Source organism: Tenrec ecaudatus, chromosome 12, assembly GCF_050624435.1.
Source record: "Tenrec ecaudatus isolate mTenEca1 chromosome 12, mTenEca1.hap1, whole genome shotgun sequence".
In the NCBI taxonomy this organism is placed as follows: domain Eukaryota; kingdom Metazoa; phylum Chordata; class Mammalia; order Afrosoricida; family Tenrecidae; genus Tenrec; species Tenrec ecaudatus.
In genome coordinates, this window is record NC_134541.1 from 67,566,986 (window position 1) to 67,586,722 (window position 19,737).

Sequence of the window (19,737 nt, forward strand, 5' to 3'; positions counted from 1 at the left end):
CCGCGATTGGCACGGTCCGCCCCCGCCCCCCGCTGACCTGGCAGGCTGCGCGCGCACTCTGCGGCGGCGCCGGCCCCGCGGGGAGCCGTGGCTGTGAAAGGCCCGCCTCGGCCTTGGGCGCGTTTCCTCCTCTCGCTCCGCGCGTGCTCCGCGCTGGCCAGGCGCCCGCCGGGGTGCGCGCCGCACGCCTCCGCGGGGGAGGAGCGCGGCCGCGGGGGCGCGCCCCGCTGGCTCCGCCCCGCCGCCCCTCCTCCCCGCCCGGGAGTCCCGGGAGCCGGGCTCGCGCCGCTCCGAGAGAGGAGTCTGGGGACCCGCCGCCCGCCCGCCCTCCCGCCCGCGCCCTCCGCGCCCCCGCCCCGGTGTGCGAGGCGCCGCGCCCACCCGCTGCCCCTGCCCGGTGCATGGAGGGGCCCGTCCAGATCGGAGCCGCCGCCGCCGCCGCCGCGCGGGGGATGACCTGGGGCTGGCTCTGCGAGCCGGCTGCCGCGCTGGAGCACCGGGGACCTAGCCAGCCCTGCTGAGAGGTGCGAGGCGGGGGTCCACCCTGGGGCTGGGGGGCGGGGGGCGCCGGGGGACCAGGCTTGGGGGCCACGCAGCCCGGGAGTGGGGCTCCCACCGGCAGCGGCGAGAGGAGGGTGCGGGTGCTGGCCCGGGAAGCATGCCTAGCGGGGATCCCCGACGTCCCACGTCTTGGGAGCCTGGGAGTCGCTCCGTGGGAGGAGGCGGGGTGAGGTGTCAGTGACACAAACGCAACTACTCCTTGCGGTCGAGTTGCGACGAAGTCCCTCGTCCACAGTGATTGGCCAGGGCAGGTGAGCTGCAGCGTGGCGGGGAGCACGGGGCGCCAGCGCGTGTTCTCCGGGGAGCGGGCTCCCCAGCCTCTGCTAGCCCCCATCCCTGCAGAGCGCCCTCCAGAGACAGTGATTTATGTGGAGGGGAGACGCAAGAGAAATCTGCATAATGTCTGTTTCTCGGTCTTCACACACTCCGCGACTTCCCAGCCCCAGGGAGTGCATTTTCTTTCTCTCTCAAGCTTGCTGTGGATTGCATGATCGTTTGCTGAATGCGTTACAGCGCACTATTTATTTCAGCCCGCAGCGTCCAGACCTTTGTTACTTTCTCTCCACATCTCGGAATTTCAGTAATAAATCACTGAAGGGGATAGAGAGTTTCTCTGGCCCTTCTCTTTATTGTTCTTACTAGCCGCATCAAATGGGATGGAAAGTGTGGGGTGGGTGGTGGGTGGGAAGGAGCCTGCCAGAACGCCTGCCCTTCCTGGTGGAGGCTACGGAGGGTGGCAGGTGCTTTATTTAAGATTAGGCCTCGTGTTGGCATCTAGAATTTAGGGAACTTCATTCACAGAAAGTCAGTCATTGTGTTCCGAATCTGGCACCTTGAAAACAGGAGGTTAGACTAAAAGGTAACATGAGATTATTCTCAGGTCAGTGGCCAGTAAAGATGAAAGAGCCCAGCAGTGAATTCTGATCCCTGCCTCACTGATACCATAACCCTCAGATTCCCAACTGACACTCGGCATGCCTAGTGGGCAGTGTCTGTCTGTCTGCAAGACACGCTTATTTTCATTAATATTCTAAATGTTTAGCCATTTTCCTGTGGTAGTGAAAATTTAGCTGGAAATGTAGAAAGTTCCGTTTTTTAGGACAAAATGAAAGCCTTCAGGAAATTTCTGGAACTTTAAAATTAGTGTTAAACTAGAAAGCATTCTTAGGAACCCAGAGAGGCACCAAAGACTCTAGTCTCTGTTATGCACATGTTGAAATAAACGACTTCATACTTTCAGTTCTATGCAGGGTTTATAAAGTGTGTGGAAAAATGGAATTAAAAGATCATGGAACTTTCCCCACCAACTTCTTAAACCCCCTCTTATCAGAAGGTAATTCGTTTCATTTAATAAAGATGTATCCTGAGTGTGTGTTTGGCAGTGTGTGGACCAGATCCGTTTATGTTTCCATGAAACATGCACAAATGTATATTGTTTAACTTTCATGCAAAAATGCACATAAAGTATTTGGGAAGTCTGTCTTTGAATAGTCCACCAGGAAAGTCATACTTTGGTAGTAACTCCTTTGGGATGCCTTGATTGATTGCTAAGGTCCTCCGCTCCTTGTTTTCAGTTTAGGAAGTTAAAATGTTCCTAATCTTAAACTGTGAAGGAGAAGAAAAGAAGGGTAAGGATTTAGGGCATTCTGATCTAGGGTGTGTATGTAGGTTGTCTTCTACGTTCATCTATTTCTCCTTGCCTTCTTTATAGATGTTTTTCTTTTCATAAAAGAAATTTGAGTTCACTTTAAGATGAGATAGCCACTCCCCCCGCCCCCCCCATCAGGTATAAGTAGTTGAAGGCAATCTGTAGGAAAAGGAATTTGTCTCTTAGGGCTTTCAAGAGGACAGGTAAATTTGTTTTCTAGTGCTTTCTTATCCCCACCCTCAACTTCCCCCCCACCCCCCCACCCTTTGTTCTTTCATGACTTTCTTAAGGATTTCATTTATGATTTCTGAACATATAAAACGAGGTAACACTTTCCTTCTTTAGAAACTTCTTTTGCGAAACATTTACACTAAAAAAAAGAGATGGTTTCTAAGTAAAATGCTTAGGAAGTTATTTCAAGAAGTAAGCATCTTGGGGAAATCAGGCTGGGGATAGTAAATTAAAAGATATAAAATTGTATTCTATTAATACATGGTAATATCCTTTAACATTCGCTACCATCTTGTTATTGGCATGTACTGCCTAGATTTTATAGATATGACAACACTTCCGAAGTGTAGATGAGTTGCCTTCCAGGTAATTTTTCTTTAGAAAAATGATCTTACCATTTTATCTAGTCCTTACCAACAGGACTAGAAAGGGAATTTGGAGTCTGGTTGCCGAATGTATTGCTTTGAGGCTAGAGTTCATGGTGTTTTCACTGGTGCTTTTTAAAAGAAATTTTGTAAACTTAGATTGAATTAGAGAATGTTTCATTTGTATGTTATGCCTTATATTCTGTGTAAACATTACATTTGGTAATTTTTAATAGTTTACTTGTATTAATTCATTTGCAAGAGAATGGGAACGAGGACTTGATTCTTCTCTTTAGAATTGAGAAATGGTATGCTGAATATACCTAATGTTACTTTAAAAAGATTACATTACATTAAATGGAAACTTTTTTTAACCCTTCAAGTTTCCCCTCACAGTTTGTGCTCTTTTCTCATTGTCAGACGTAAAACATACAGTATCATTGTCATCTGTCTGCTGAATAATGGTCCTGAGGTGATATTATTAATGTGGCTTTTAAAAATCAAACTAATTATGTGTGTGATTCTAGCTGCCTGGTGCCTTTTGAGAGCCCTGGAGACAAGCTAGTGAATAGAGCTGAAAATTCATTCTGTATTTGATTAAATGGAACAGACTTGCTGCTCCTTACCCCAGCAGGGGCTATGAGATCTCTTGATCCCCGAAGCGGCTCCAAGACCCTGGGAATTCCATTAGCAAGCACCTGAGGAATTTCTGCCCTGCAGTGCCTTTTTTTTTTTTGTATGTGTGTTTGTGTGTGTGTGTGTGTGTGTGTGTGTGTGTGTGTGTGTAGAGGGTGTGGAGCTGAGTGCAGATGGGAGGGGGTTGGCAACAGAGAAAGGCTACATTAAGAAAACTCCATATGTTAGTAGATCAAAAATCAAGGGCTGACTTAACAGCTTATCTCGTAAGAGAAAAGCCAACCCCAAATACTGATTGCTAGCGAGGATTTTATTATTAGCAAGACTGCACCACTGTAACTTCAGCAAGCCACTGCTCTATTTTCCCTCCAAAGCACAAGCATCCACAAGTTGCGTTGCAGAATTGGTAAGTTTTTTTAATGGTCTTTCCATAAAATGTAAAATTATTTTACAGTTTGGTCTTGCCTATAAAAGGTTGATGTATTATTTGGATGTTGTTTTTTTTTTTTAACTGAGAGCAGATTAGCTTTTATGTGTCAAGCAAACAGTTTTACAGAGACAAAATGTTTGATTAGGTATATTGTCCTTTACTCTTTTATTTTTATAGAATTCTATTATCTTTTTAAGAAGTCTGACTTTTAGTATTTTTAAGGGATTGCTTTCTCAGGATTACTAATAGACACAAGAAAATATGTCTGCTGGAAATATTCTATAAAATCTTTCGAGCAAAATTTCTGAGAAACACTAGCTTTCTCTCCCTCCCCCCCCCAATATTTTTTAGATATAGCTGTTACTCAGAGTGTTAATTACGTTTCTTTCTCGTGTACTTCTCAGGAGAGAGCAGTTCTGGATCTTGAATGGTGCAGTTAGATTTTTATCTTCTGGGAATAGTTAAAAGTGATTGTGAATTCCAGTGACTGTAGGTTTCAACTAATGCAGAATGCAGTCGCATGTTTGACGACTAATTTGATATATTTTGTTACTAAGATCATGTAAAGTTTAGTGTACAGTGTAACGTACAGTTTAGTGTACATTTTACTTCCACATAATCCTCTATCAAACGCTCTTCATAATACAGAATGTTTAGCAAATAAGGCAGCATTTTTGAGAATATATTTAGTTTTTTAGAACCTTAATCCTGGGCATGCCTCCTCCTAGTATGGGCAAATTGAAAGGACTTTTGAATGAAATGGAAAACACAGGCGTTCGCCTGGTGTCTGTCTTGGTTCATAGTTGTTTAGTTGCTTTGTTGTGTGATGCATTTTGATGGTCAGAGTGGGCAGGGGGCAGGTTAGTGGGGAGGAGACTGTCCCAAAGACCATTTTGTTCTGCTACATAAGGACTTCAGGTCTTAGGAGTTAATTATGGGCTTTTAATCACAGAACTAAGGAACTGTTAAAGTAGTTTAATCCATTGACTTGAGAAAAGAATACATATTGGTTATTGAATTTAGGTTATGTAATATGCTTAGTTGACCCCTAGTGATCCTATAGGACCGAGTAAAGCTACTCTTGTGAGTTATGAGGCTGTAAATCTTTACCGGAGCAGACAGCCTCACCCTTTTCCAGCTGAGTGGCTGGTGGGTTTGTACTGCTGATCTTGTGGTCAGCAGCTCCATGTGTAAACCTGTTATGCCACCAGCGAGCTATTGCTCTCAGTTGGAATCAGTTTGTTGGCAGTGAGTTTTTCCATTTAGATTCTGCTTATGTCTGGTTGCTTGGAATGTCTGCTGATTTTATGTTTGCATTTCCCTAATAAAAGTTGACATATAGCTTGTTTTTCAGCTATTCTTCTCCATATACCAGCCCTCCTCTTGGGATTGATGTGGCCTTGGGTAAAAATGACCTAGCCTTTTGTTTCGTCATCTGTATAAAGGGGATAAGAACAATAGTATCTCTTACTGTTGTAAGGTTTAAACGAAATTATGAAAGTAAAGTGTTTGACACACAGTAAACACCCTAAACTATTTTTTTTATTGACTCTTTCTGTACATGTTAATGTATTGCTTTGATCTGGTAATGAGTGCTAAATAATGAGGAATTCTCAAGTTAATTAATAGTGTGGGCACATTTAAGTGCAATAGGTTTTTTTTTGTTGTTGTTTTTTTTTTTCAGTACCCTCCCTATGGGTGGATTAGTGCCCCATGCCCCTGCTCCTCTTTTCTTCCTTATATTCATCCTTTTATTTTCCTTTCCCCACTTCTTCCCCAATTGTCTAACAGCGTCATCAGCTTTTTTTTTGGTGATCCAAGTGGGTTTTTAAATAAAGGATAGAAGCCGTTTCAGGCATTACAGTAAACTGAACACAAGCCGGAGAGAGCAAGAGCGAGAGCGAGAGAGCGAGAGAGCGAGAGCGAGAGCGAGAGAGCCAAGTGCAATAGTTTTATGTGCTAGTTTTCTGAAGTTTGCAATTGAAACTTAAAGACCCCTGGCAACATCGTAGTATTCCCCCCCCCCAATTGAAGTGTAATACACATAATGCACACATATCCAAAGTGGACCACGGGGTTAGGTGATATTTTACATATACACATACTTGCAGTAACTATTACCTGGACCAAGATAGGAAACACGCCTGCACCTCACGTAGGCTCTGTGATGTTTCTTCCTAGTAACCTTCTTTTGCTGCCTGTAGGCAGTAAGTACTGTGACTAGCTTAATCATAGATCAGTTTGGCCTGTTCTTGAACTGTATAAAAATGGACTCACACTGCTGTTGTGTTTGTGGGACTCATCCATATTAATGTGCACAGTCTCACCGTAGCAATTCATTCCTTTTTAATTGTCTTACAGAGTTTTGTGTTGTTGTCAGATTCATAGTAGTTCATTTTATTGGTATTTGAGGAAAAATAGATAATAAGAACAGTGCTTTTTAAATGTATTAGAAAATCTGATCTCAGGAATGATTAAAAAAGCATGACTTTATTACTTTGTACATAAAACCAAGCTGAAGATAATAAATTACCATGACTATGCTATAATTTTCATAACTGTATTCATTTTTCACATTTTTAGTAGGAGAAAGAGGAACCTAAAAATAGGGAGAAAGACCATCGAGAGCAGTTATATCCTTCAGTTTTGGGATTTAATGCCACATAGTCAATCCTAAAACTGGTCTGGGAACAACCACTAACCCAGCATTACTGTAGCACACAATGGATGGTTTATGTCAGTGATGGAATTTGAAAAGGAAAACAAAACCCCAGAAAACAGAGTTAGGATCGGATTTTACTGCACAAACATTTTGAGGAATGGGACCATACATTTGTATCAGGAAGAAGAGTTTTGGCTACTAACCTTAATTGCTATCATACTATGCCTATGTCTACATTTTAATTTTCTGTGCCTATCCTAAATTAATTTTACCAAATAGTGAGGCAAAAATACAAGAGTAAATCAGATTTCAAAACTTTTTTATTGTGTATTAGGAGGGGGTTTACATGTTGTATTCAAGTTATTACACCTTCCATTAGTGTGCCCTGTCTGTCCCCCTCTCCATTGTTTTCTCGAACCCTTCACCTGTGTAACTCGTCTACTCGATGGCATATTCTCCGAACCCCCTCTTCCCCTGCTACTCCCTGGTAGCCATCCAGGACTTGATTTTGGTATGAACAAGTGTATCTTCATTTTAAAAATACAGCAATGGTCTCATACAGTATTTGTCTTTTTGTGATTCACCAGCTTTGCTCACTCTCTAAAAACCAAACCAGATGCACAGCCGATTCATACTTAAATTTAAAAATGGACAGAGGACATGAATAGGCAGTTTACCAAAGATGATATCCAGGTGGCCAACAAACAACATATGGAAAAGTGTTTGTGATCACCACCATTCAACCACGCCAGTCAAATCAATAGTGAGTTAACATCACACACCAGCCTTGATTCAAAAAACTCACTACCGTCAAGTCAATTCTGACTCATAGTGACCGCATAGGGCAGCGTAGAACTAACTGCCCCTGTGGATTGACGAGACTATAACTGTTTGGGGGAGTAGACAACCTCAGTTTTGTCCTGCAGGGCAGAGCGTCTTTGGTTTTAAATTGCTAGCCTTGCATGAGGGAGCCTAAACATAACCGCCCACCCCACCAGGGCTCCTTCCTCAGCATAATGGTCTCCAAATCCATCCTTGCCGTGAGGTGATGCATTGGGTTCTATTCTGTGTATGTACAAAAGTCACCGCTCCTACTGAGTTAGGGCATCTACTGAGTTAATGATTGTAGGGTCCTCTGGTTGTGTGAGAAAGCGCCATCCTGCTTTCCATGGCCGTCGTATATTTTTACAGTTCCACCAGCAGTGGAGGAGGGTTCCAATCTCTCCTCCTCAGCCTTTCCAGCATTTATTTTCTGGTTTTTGCTTTAGTTTTAAAATTTTTTAGCTTTGATACAAATGCTGGGAACCCTGGTGGCATATTGGGTTAAGCATTGGTCTGTGAGGTTCAAGGTCAGCAGTTTGAAACCACCAGTGGCTCTGCAGATCGGAGATGAGGTTTTCTACTCCTATAAATGGTTACAGTCTCAGAAACCCACAGGGGCTGTTCTACCCAGTCCGAAAGGGTCACTATGAGTCAGAATTGACTTGACGGTAGTGAGTTTTTTTGAATCAAGGCTGGTGTGTGATGTTAACTCATTGTTGACTTGACTTGCATGGTTGAATGGTCGATGATCACAAGCATTTTTTCATATGTAGTTTTTTGGCCACCTGGATATTGTTTTTGGTAAACTGCCTATTCATGTCCTCTACCCATTTAAAATTTGATTATGTATATTTGTTTTACTGAAGTATTGATGTTTTAATAGATTTTAGATGTTAGCCCTTTGCTTGATATATTATTGCCCCCTCCCCCCCAATTCCCAAGTCTATAGGTTCTCTCTTCTGTTTTGTCTTCTGCTGTGTGTGTATTTTTCATTATGTTTGACAGTGTGTTTATGCCATGTTTTAGGGCCCCTAGGTTTGTCCCTAAGTTTTCATTGATGATCATTGAGTTCTTGCTTTTATTTCATTGGTCTACATAGCTATTGTACTGTACCAGGCTGTTTTGACTGTCGTGGCTGTGTAGTAGATTGTGAGGGCAGGTGTGAGAGGGCTCTGACTATGTTCTTCATCTTAAGTAGTACTTTGCTTGCCCCGTGTCTCAGTCTTTTCCATATAAAATTGGTGGTTGGTTTCTACACTTCTTTAAAGAATGATGCTGGGATCTGCATCAGAATTGTATTATATTTATAGATTGCTTTGGTCAGTACTGCCGTTTTCACAGTGTTTTCTTCCTACCAATGAACATGGTATATCTTCCTCTAGTTACGTAGATCTCTGTTGGGTTCTTTTAGCAGTGTTTTAGTTTTCTTTGTACAAGTCTTTTGTTTCTGGTTAGGTTTATACCTAAGTATTTCATCTTTGGGTGTCTATTATAAATGATTTTGTTTTCTTGATTTACATTTCAGAGCTCTCTTTGTTACTCTACTGGAATTGAGTTGTTTTTTGTATGTTGATCTTATATCCTGTCATGTTTCTGAATCTTTTGATTGTTTCAAACAATTTTTTGAATCTTTTGGGGTTTTCTACATATAATAATACCATCTTCAAATAGACTTTTACTGCTTCTTTGCCAATTTGGATGCCTTTAATTTCTTTTTGTTGTACAACGCTCTAGCTAAGCCTTTTGGCATATTTATGTTGGCTTAATATTCTCTACTTGTCTCTAGGTTCTAATCTCCATTGCAATGGTGAGACAGAATTCAGACAAAATTCATGATTAACGGGTTTAGTAGGGAAATTAACAAGTTATAACGCCAGTGAGGAAATGCTCAGAGTTGGGTTGTTTATCAGAACACGTTACAAAGTTCTTTCAGGGCTGTTAATAAATGCTTCAAGAGGTGTACAACACTGCTGTAAACCGCAACGCAAAGGTATTTGGCTTAAGCGTTGTGGGTCAGCAAACCCAACTCCCTGTTTTTGTGTGCATAGCCAGCCTTTTGCATAAAAGCCACCCGCTTGACTTGGTCTGTGAATTGGGAAGTCCATCACTGTGCTCCACGCTCCGGCTCCTGGTTCTGCAGCTGCTCCTGTGCTCCTGTGTTCTGGATGCAGGAAGTTCCTTGCTCAGGGAGCTAGGCTCCAGAGGAAGCGCTCGGTTCCTGACTCTTTTTGAGAGTGGGATCCCCCCTCTTGCTTCTCAGAGGCTCCTTTTATACACAGCAGGGTGCCATTCCAGAGAATTATGCTCACAATTACTCGCAGGTGAGTCTTTTTTTAAAAAAATCATTTTATTGGGGAGTCTTACCGCTGTTATCACAATCCATCCATCCATCCATTGTGTCAAGCACATTTGTACGTAAGTTGCCATCATCATTTTCAAAACGTTTTCTTTCTACTTGAGCCCTTGAGATCAGCCCCTCAATTTTATCAGACCTGCGTAGCAGATCCCCGCAGGAAAAGGTCATTTGATGGGAGTTAGACTGGCTAGAAGAGCCACATTAAGTAATTCGTGACTCCTGCAGTACTGATAAGAGCGGCAGTAAAGGTCAGCTTGTCTGGCTTTGGTGCACAAAGGGATGCTTTCACTTTCTTTCTAGTTAGGGAGGTGTTGGTTTTGCATAGTCTTTATTATGTGAGGAATTTCCCTGCTATTGCTTTTTCCCCCTCTTGAGGATTTTCATTAGGAATGGGTATTAGACGTTGTCACATACCTCACATGCATCTTTTCCTTTGGCCTATTTATATGATGGATTGCTTACATTGACCTTTCTAAGGCTGAATGATCCATGCAGACCTGGTATGACTCCCACTCGATCATGATGTATTATTTCTTTGATACTTAGTTGGATTCTATTGGCTAGGATTTTGTTGAGGAGTTTTACATTTATGTTTATAAGGGGTATTGGTCTTTAGTTTTCTGTTCTGGTAATATCTTAGTCTGGGTTTGGCACCCTGGTTATGCTCACTTCTTAAAATGTGTTAGGAAGTTTGCTGTCCATTTTCCATACTGTGGAATAATTAGTGTACAATTGGTATGATGTCATCTGTCTCTATTAAGTGTCTTTTGCATTATTCTGTCTTTATGCATGGTGTTTTGGAGTCTATTGTTGTGGTATTCTTTCATTCTCTCTTCATTTCTATGAGAATTTTACTAATGTATTTGGAGGGTTTTCGTTCAGTACACAGATACTTATTATGGTTATGACTTCTTGTTCAATTGTTGCTTTAATCGTTATGCAGTGCCTTTGTCTTTCCTAATGGATTTTTCCTTGAAGTCTGTTTTATCAGTTTAATATCGCCACGCCTGCTTTTAATACCATTAACGCAAAATATTTTTCTTTCTATAATTTGATTTTGAGTCTATTTTTGTCCTTATGGTTTAAGGTGTGTTTGTAAGCAGCAGATTAATGGGTCTCTTTTTCCTTCCCTATTTCGTTATTCTCTCCCTCTTGACTGGTGTATTGAATCTATGTTCAGGGTAATTATTGGTAGGTATGAATTTATATCTGTCATTTTACCTGTGTGTAAGTGTTGTTGTTAGTGTCTTTGTTCCTCATAATTTTTTGTGTTGTTAATTTTGTTTACTTATCCTTTTTTCTTTGTTGTTATTTTTAAATAGGTTCTGTCCTTTTCCTTTTTAAAATTTTTGATGTGGTTTTTGCATTTTCCTTCAGGTTACCTCGTTTTCTATTGTTTGCTTCCCAAGTTTAAGTCTGTTCTCTCCTGTGAACTACTTAGCTTCATCTCCATCAGAATGTTTCAAATCTATATGATTACTCTTGATTACTTTATAATTATCTTTATTTTAGAATATCATCTTTGGCTCCCATTTTAAATCTTTTGATTCTCTTGTCCCCTCCCCCAGTGGGTTAATTTCTGAGTCTTGGTGTCTTGTAGATTGATCTCAGATTGATGACCATTACTCATTGATGCTCTGCCCAAAGACATTAGTACCTCTAGTAATTTTTGTAAGTTTGTTTTTGTTTTTACAAGTTTCTTTAATTTCTCCTTAACTGGAAATCCCTTATGGCTCCCTTATATTTGAGGGATAATTTTGCTGGATATAAAATTTTTGGTTAGCAGGTTTTTTTTCTTTCAGAGTTTTATGTATGCAATTCCATTGTTTTCTTGCCTGCATAGTTTCCATTAAAAAATCCAAACATACTCTTCTTAGTTCCCTCTGGAGGTATGTCTTTTTTCCTAAAGTACTCTCAGGATTCTTTCTTCTTGATATTTGAAAGTTTGACTATGATATATCTTGGTGATTCTTTTGGGTTCTCTGATTGTTTTCTTTATTGTATTCGGGAAATTTTCTTCCAGGAGTTCTTGGACTATTTTCTTTTTTTGTTTTTGTCTGTTCTGGAGTGCCAGTGATATGTAAGTTAACCTTCTTGATAATGCCTACATAATTCTTAGACTTTATTTTTTTTGTACTCATTATATTGATTTTATTTTAACTTAGTATCAAAAGAATTAATGTTCAGTCACAGTAATTCAATTTTCCATTGCTTTAGTTCTACTTATTTGCTCTTTTACATTGTTGTCTAATTCTAATGTCTTAGAGTTAATCTCTAAAAACAGTTTTACTGATATATAATTCACATATCATACAATTCAATTACTTCAGTATATTAAAGAGTTGTGCAGGCATGAACACAATCAATTTTAGAATATTTTTGTCATTTTTATACTCATTGCTATTATCTCCCCTTACTTCCCCAACCTCCCTTTTCATATCCCTTAGACACTTTAATCTAGGTACTGTTTCTGTAGATTTACCTATGCTGGATTTCATATAAAGAAAGTATTTCAAAAAATGAAATATAAGTTCAACAACAAAATGAAATACAAAAAAATCTCAATTAAAAAGAAAACAAAATAATTTAAATGAAAACAAATTAAAAATGGGTCAAAAGCAGAATAAATGATAAGATGTTAAAGTTTAAACAAACTATATCTGCATTAATTCACTTTCTAATGCACTGTGTCTAATGAGGGAAAGGCTGTTCACATCTGTGATCAGTGGTCTGAGGGATTCAATGGAGGCTTAATTTCCATGCAGTCTCTGCAAATGGATTTTGGGTTTTCACTGTCATCTATAGCCTTCTGAAAACTGGGTGCACCGGATTTAATAATTCCGTCCTCCAATCTTAGATTTTATTATTTATAATCCTTGGATCACACAGGCTGGTGTTCTTTTTCTGATGATGCCTGATACCTGATCCCTTTGACACCTCGTTATCACACAGGCTGGTATGCTTCTACCATGTGGGTTTTGTTGCTGCTGAGCTAGATGGCCGCTTGTTTACCTTCAAACCTTTAAGACCCAAGATGCTGTATCTTTTGATAGTCAGGCACCATCATCTTTCTTCGCCACATTTGCTTATGCACCCATTTGTCTTCAGCGATCTTATCAGGGAGGTGAGCATACAATGATATGATTTTTTTGTTTTTTGATCTCTTATAATTGATCCCTTCAGCACCCTGTGATCATGCAGGCTGGTGTGCTTCTTCCATGTGGGCTTTGTTGCTTCTCAGATTCTTTTATTTTTTATTATTTTAAAAATCATTTTATTGGGGGCTTGTATAATTCTTATCACAATCCATACATACATCCATTGTGTCAAGCACATTTGTACATTTGTTGCCATCATCATTCTCAAAACAAAATATACATTCTTATTCAGTCAATCTACGGTGAAGCCTGAGAGCTTCATTTTTAAACATGTTTTTGGGTTATGATGATGACGATTGGACCATACTGAGCAGCAAGATGCTGAAGTGTTTATTCTAGGTCTGTGACTTTTCAACACATAATTCTACTCTTAAAATTCCAGCGAAATCAGTGCATTGGTCTGTCAAGTGTAGAGTACCACAGCGTCAAGTAAGAAAGCATACAGAAATCCATAAAGTAAAAGGTAAATGTTGGAGATGCAAGAACATCTATTACCATATAATTATTGTAATATTTTACCAACTATTTGGGATATTTTAATAATCATATATTTAAATTTTATATTTCTGCTCCGTCTAACATCTATTTAGTACTTAGAGCATTGATGTCCTGATTTATCTCTTTTTCAGATATTCAGTATTATATGGGCTTTTCTGAGTATGTAAGTCCTACATAAAGTGCTTTCTCTTGCCAGGGAAACTTCCAGCAGTTAACGGTTGTTTATGGCATAAGAATGAAACTAATTAGCATGTACAATTTTACTATAGTTTCATAATCTGTTCAGTCTATAACAGTACACACCGTCTGGTTGGAGATAAAATTGGTAAAGTGGGGTGAATATTTAATGGATGAAATATTACATTTCTTAGTAAGGCCATGAAAGTACTCAGTGACATCAGAACTTGACAGCCACTTTTATTCCAATAAAAAGAAAAATAGTGTCATAAACAGGGGAGCAATATTTTTCTTTCCCATTTATTTTGGCTGGTTTTCATGGCTTTGGCCCTGGGTGTATGTGTAAAAGACTGGAACAGCAAATAGAAGATGGAAAATCAGAGAGTGAACATATTTCAGTGGGTATAGATGTACTCGTAATCAGTCACCCCTATTTTAGTAAATTAAACCGTTCCTTTCATTGGTGACTGAGAGCTTGAGATTGGCACAAAATGCCTCATTTATAAAAGGGTTTCAAGTGTTTTTATTTGACTTGATACTATGTAGATTGAAAATATTGAAGAAGTCTTGTGATTGAATTACAAAATAATCTATTACCCTAACATCAAGATCATGTGAGAATGAAATGTGACTATGTATATGACAATAGAGTTTAAAAAATATTATTAAAAAATCATTGTATTGGGGGCTCATACCACTCTTATCACAATCCATACACACATCCATTGTGTCAAGCACATTATTACATTTGTTACCATCATCATTTCAAAACTTCTTAAGCCCTTGGTATCAGCTCCTCATTTTTCCCCTCCCTCCTGCACTCCCTTTCCCTCACAAACCCTAGCTAATTTATAAATTACTATTTTTTCATGTCTTACACTAACCGATGTCTCCCTTCACCCACCTTTCTGTTGTCCGTCCCCCAGGGAGGGGGTTATATGTAGGTAATTATGAGTTCCCCCCTCTTTTTAAATAATTTTATTGGGAGCTTGTACAACTCTTATCACAATCCATCCATATATCCACTGTGTCAAGCATGTTTGTACTTTTGTTGCCATCATATTTTCAAACATTTTCTTTCTACTTGAACCTTTGGTATCAGCTCCTCATTTTTCCCCCTCCCTCATGAACCCTTGATAATTTATAAATTATTATTATTTTGTCATGTCTTACACTGTCTGACATCTCCCTTCACCCACTTTTCTGTTGCCCACCCCCCAGGGAGGGGGTTATATGTAGATCCTAGTAATCGATTCCCCCTTTTTATGCCACCTTCCCTCCACCTTCCCGGTATCGCCACTCTCACCACTGGTCCTGAAGGGATCATCCATCCTGGATTCCCTGTGTTTCCAGTTCCTGTCTGTACCAGTGTACATCCTCTGGTCTAGCTAGATTTTTAAGGTAGAATTGGGATCATGATAGTGGGGGGGAAGAAGCATTAAAAAACTAGAGGGAAGTTTTATGTTTCGTTGGTGCTATACTGCACCCTGACTGGCTCATCTCTTTCCCGCGACCCTTCTGTAAGGTGATGTCCAGTTGCCTACAGATGGACTTTGGGTCTCCATTCCACACACCCTCTCATTCAGAATGATAGGATCTTTGTTCTTGGATGTCTGATACCTGATCCTATCGACACCTCGTGATCACACAGGCTGGTGTGCTTCTTTCATGTGGGCTTTGTTGCTTCTCAGCCACATGGCCTTTTGATCTCCAAGCTTTTAAGACCCCAGACACTATATCTTGTGAGAACTGGACACCACCAGCTTTCTTCACCACATTTGCTTATGCATCTGCTTTGTCTTCAGCGATTGTGTCGGGAAGGTGAGCATCATGGAATGCCAGGTTAATAGAACAAATTCTAGTAAAATAACAGATAAATGTTTATCAACCTAATCAGTTTGTTTGTTTGTAGTGTATTTCCTCATCTCCTATTTAATCTTGCATTTTGTTGTTGTGAAATTATATTTTAGATGTTACCATGATTTACGTATAGCTCATACATTAGTTGTTCCAGTGTGCTTTGGGACTTAGCATTTTTAATATATTAATAAACTTCTAAGTTTTGAGTATTTTATCAAGCTTCTGAGAATCACACTGAAACACATAATTACTATTATGTTATACCCTTAGTCTAGATTATGGGTTCATTTTACTGTTTGATCACCTCTTTAATAAGTCACTTTATTGAAACAAGTCACTTTGATGAAATCTTCTTGGATATTGGTCTACAATAAACTTGAAAATTCTGATATATGTAAATAGGATTATAATGAGTTTTTTCTGAGTTGATTCTGCTTGGTTAAAGCATATTTTTAACTTAATTCTACTTTAAAACATACATCTGATTTGAATAGTTCTATTTTGTAAATTTTTTTTGGATTCCTAGCTTTTTACACAGTAAATATATTTCCTTTTTCTATGGTACATGGCCTATTAAAGATTAAAACAAAAATAACAAGATAAAATTTTTATGATGAGTTTCTACCTCCAGTCTCTAGTAACCCAGCTATAGATTGTTTGTCGTTTTAGTTGGATTTCTCTAGAAAACTACATTGGAATGTACTGTTGACCTACTGGCATTGTGGCTTAGACATTGGCCTGCCAACTGCAAAGCTGCTGGCTTGACCCCGTCACCTCACTGTGGGAGAAGATGAGGCGTTCTGCTCTTGTAAACATTTACAGTCTTAGAAAGGGTTGCTTACATGGGGTTGCTATGAGTCAGAATTAACTCAATAGCGGTGTTTATTTGTTGCTTGTTTATGGACACATGCAGGTCTTTCATGTAACTTCAGCATACATTTAGAGCTATTTTTTAAATTTCATGGCTAACTACAGCCACGTTTGAGGCATTGTGCAATGGCTGTTGACTACAGTCTCTTATTAGTCTAGCAAACGCAATTTTTATTATTTGTTATTTGTGTGTGTGTGTATGTGTGTGTATGAGGGATATATTTTAAAAGCACCATTGTCAGAGTAGTTAGCTCTTAAAATAATTTCATATTTATCATTATGACAGCAGCTGTAGTGGGAGTTTTAATCATACAATACAGCTTGTGTAGAGATGTGATCCCAGTGTTTTATGGCATCAGAGAAATTATAGCTCAGGGGTTTGATTATATTCATTTTACTAATGTCAGCAGAAGTCTTGTAGTTAAGTCCCAAAGTGGATTTCTAAACTGTAACCCTGGACAATCCAGAATAATGCCTCTTGCCCTGCCTAATAGAGTAAACATTATTTTAAAGAAAAAATTTTGGTTCATTTGTTATTTTAGATTTTCTTTTACTGTATGCATATACTATAGTGAAACGATAAAGAATTTGTTAGCCTTATAGAGCAAAGACTTTAAGGTTGGTCAGATTAATGACTTCTGTTTTATAATTTATTGATGACTTCTTTTTAAAATTATATATATATATCCTGTTGAGAGTATAAACAGCCAAACATACAGCAATTCATGTGCACACTTCAGTGACAGTACATTCTTCAAGGTATGCAACCTGCGAACCATCCCCCCGCCACCCCTATTTCTGAGTAGTTCCACTCCCGTTGTCATGCCTCCTGAGTTACACATCCAACCTTCCAAGTTGCTTTTGTCAATTTGATCTCCTAGATACAGATTTTAAAAGAGCACAATACTCAAGGAAGACATCCTTTACTAGTTAAGCTAAAGTGTTGTTGGTTTCAAAAAAGAATGAAGGCACATTTTTTGCTTAAGGCTTAAATATTAAATCCGGGCAATCGTTTTGGGGATTCATGCAGCCTTCATGGCTCTAGACCAGGGTTGGGCAAACTCCTGAGACAAAAGAGTCCATTCTGTCCATCGCACCAATTTAAAAAGGATTCAGGAGCCATAACTACGTTGGTACAAATGAAATCACCACTATCTGAATAATATCCTTTAAAATTTTTATAAATGAAACTATGATACTTTTATTTTTATTTTCGATTTTACTTCAGAGCCACATGTACATCCCAAAAGAGCCACATGGGGCTTGAGAGCAGAAGTTTGCCAATCCGTGGCTCTAGGCAATTTGATTCCAAGAGAAAATGAAATTCTGTTCATTTTCTCTCCCTTTTGATCGAGATTCTTCTATAGCCCCTTTGCCTAAAATGCTCAGAACTGTGTGGCTGGGTGCCTTCCATTTTCTTCTGATTTCGTGGCAAACGAGGCAGTTGTTCATGGGGGTAATTAGCCACACATTCTGTATTTTCTCCCGTTCCTGACTCACCAACCTTTGTTGCTCCTGGTGAAGAGACCAGTTTATTGTGCTTTGGACGGTTGCTTTCACACTTTTAAGACACTAGACACCACTCCACGAACTAGGTATTAGAACAGAAGCACGCCAAATATTTTTAGGCCAGTTAGCTGGATGTCCATGAGCCCATGATTCTAAACTTCGAAAGCAAGGAACCAAATCCCATGAGTTTTGCCTGTACACAGCAGCCTCCACAGCTATCCTCTTTGTTGTTGTCAGTGTGTCTGACACACTCTTCGCTAATTCCATCTTTCACAAGTGACGTATAAACTCATGCTTTCTTAGTTATATAGATTCAAAACTCACTGCCATCACATTGATTCGGACTCATAATGACTGCGCAGGACAGGACAGGACTACCCTTGTAGGGTTCCAAGGCTGTACATCTCTGTGGGAGCAGAAAGCCCTTCTGTCTCCTGCCACGCATCTAGTGATTTCAGATTGCTGGCGTTGTGGTTAGCACCCCGAGTCATAATCCACTGCACTCCCAGGCACCTTGTGACGTAGATCGGTCATGAGTAGAGCTGCTGGTATGCACTTAATGGCTGTGACTCTCCCCTCCTCCCCTTTCCTTTTGGGTAGGGAACCCTGGTGGCACCACGGCTACAAGTTGGGCTGCGATCTGAAAGGTCAGCAGCTTGGAATCAGCAGCCACTTTGAGGAATCAAGACAGGACTTCCTACTCCCTCCAAGAGTTACAGTCTTGGAAACTCAGGAGCAGGTCTCTCCTGTCTTATAGGGTCACGAAGAGTTGGCATCGACTCAATGGCAGTGACTTTTATAGATGGTAGCTAGCCATGGAATCAAATTAATAGGCACCCATGTCAAACTCCAGAGACCTTCAACAGCAAGAATGTGAGACTAAGTTTTGAGTTTTTCCTTTGTACAATTAAGGATTTTTTTTTCCTATGTTGAAATCTGAGTTTTCTGGGAAAAACTCCTTTCATTTGATGCTTAGCAGACCAAATTCCTATCTGTTTGTAAAACATCTTTTTAATTCACTGAGACACTCTAGCGTCTCTCGTGTGTCTGGTTTATCTAGAGGATGACAATTGTATTTAGTCACGTTAACAAGTAAGGAACCGTGGGGGTGTAGTGGTTAGTCACTTCCCTGCTGACTGAAAGGTTCGTTGTTTGAACCCATTGCCTGTCCCCAGGAGAAGCTCCTGGGGTCATCCTCTATGAAGATTAAAGCTAAGGAAACCGCCCATGATTCCACAGCATCGGGTAGGCACGCTATGTGGTGACAAAGGAGTGAACTTTTGCTTGTGCAGAGCGAGGTCCTTGTCTGTGTGGATGCCCTTGCAGATCTGTAGGAACGATCCTCCCAGGGACTGGGAAAGTCCAGAGCTGACCTGCCTGGCCGGGCATATTCATGGTCAAGCAGCGGAGGAACCGCTGGCGGGTATCAACAACTACTCTCGGGCCGAGTTGTCTTCCAGACACAGAACAATTTTCTCATTGCTTCTGCTTCTGATGGTGGTCATTCCATAATTAGTTTTTATAGACGCCTCGTGGAGGTTTGTGGAGGACTTTGTTCTGTGTTTGTTTTTTGCCTGCTTATGATAATGTGTGAAATGGGCAGTTTTTCATGAGAACAGGAAGAACAAAAAATGATTGAGCATTGGTATCCGGCACAAGTTTATTTCTGTTTTTTGAACCGTTTAATGGGCATATAATTAACATACCGTATATACTCGTGTATAAGCTGAGTTTTTCAGCACATGTTTAATGCAGTTTTTGTGGTAAAATTAGGTGCCATGGCTGATACTTGGGTCGACTTATACTCGAGTATGTACAGCATCTTACACGTCTTTAGCTTAATCACACTGAAAAGAGTATACTGTCATCACCACAACCAATTGTAGAACATTTCCTTCTTTCGTGTACTCATGTTCACATTCCCCCCAACTTTCCTCGCCATACCCATAAGCAG

The 19,737-nt window shown here is 40.1% G+C and overlaps 1 protein-coding gene across 2 annotated transcripts in view; it reads left to right on the forward strand.

Moving 5' to 3' along the window:
- The first annotated feature begins 317 nt into the window (after positions 1-317).
- CDON (cell adhesion associated, oncogene regulated) overlaps positions 318-19,737 on the forward strand; it is a 130,268-nt gene continuing 110,848 nt past the window's right edge. The window contains exon 1 of one of the 2 annotated variants that reach the window (XM_075564114.1): positions 318-524. The gene's annotated coding sequence lies outside the window, so the exon portion shown is untranslated. The remainder of the gene's footprint in view (positions 525-19,737) is intronic. The other variant, XM_075564115.1, reaches the window with a different exon arrangement.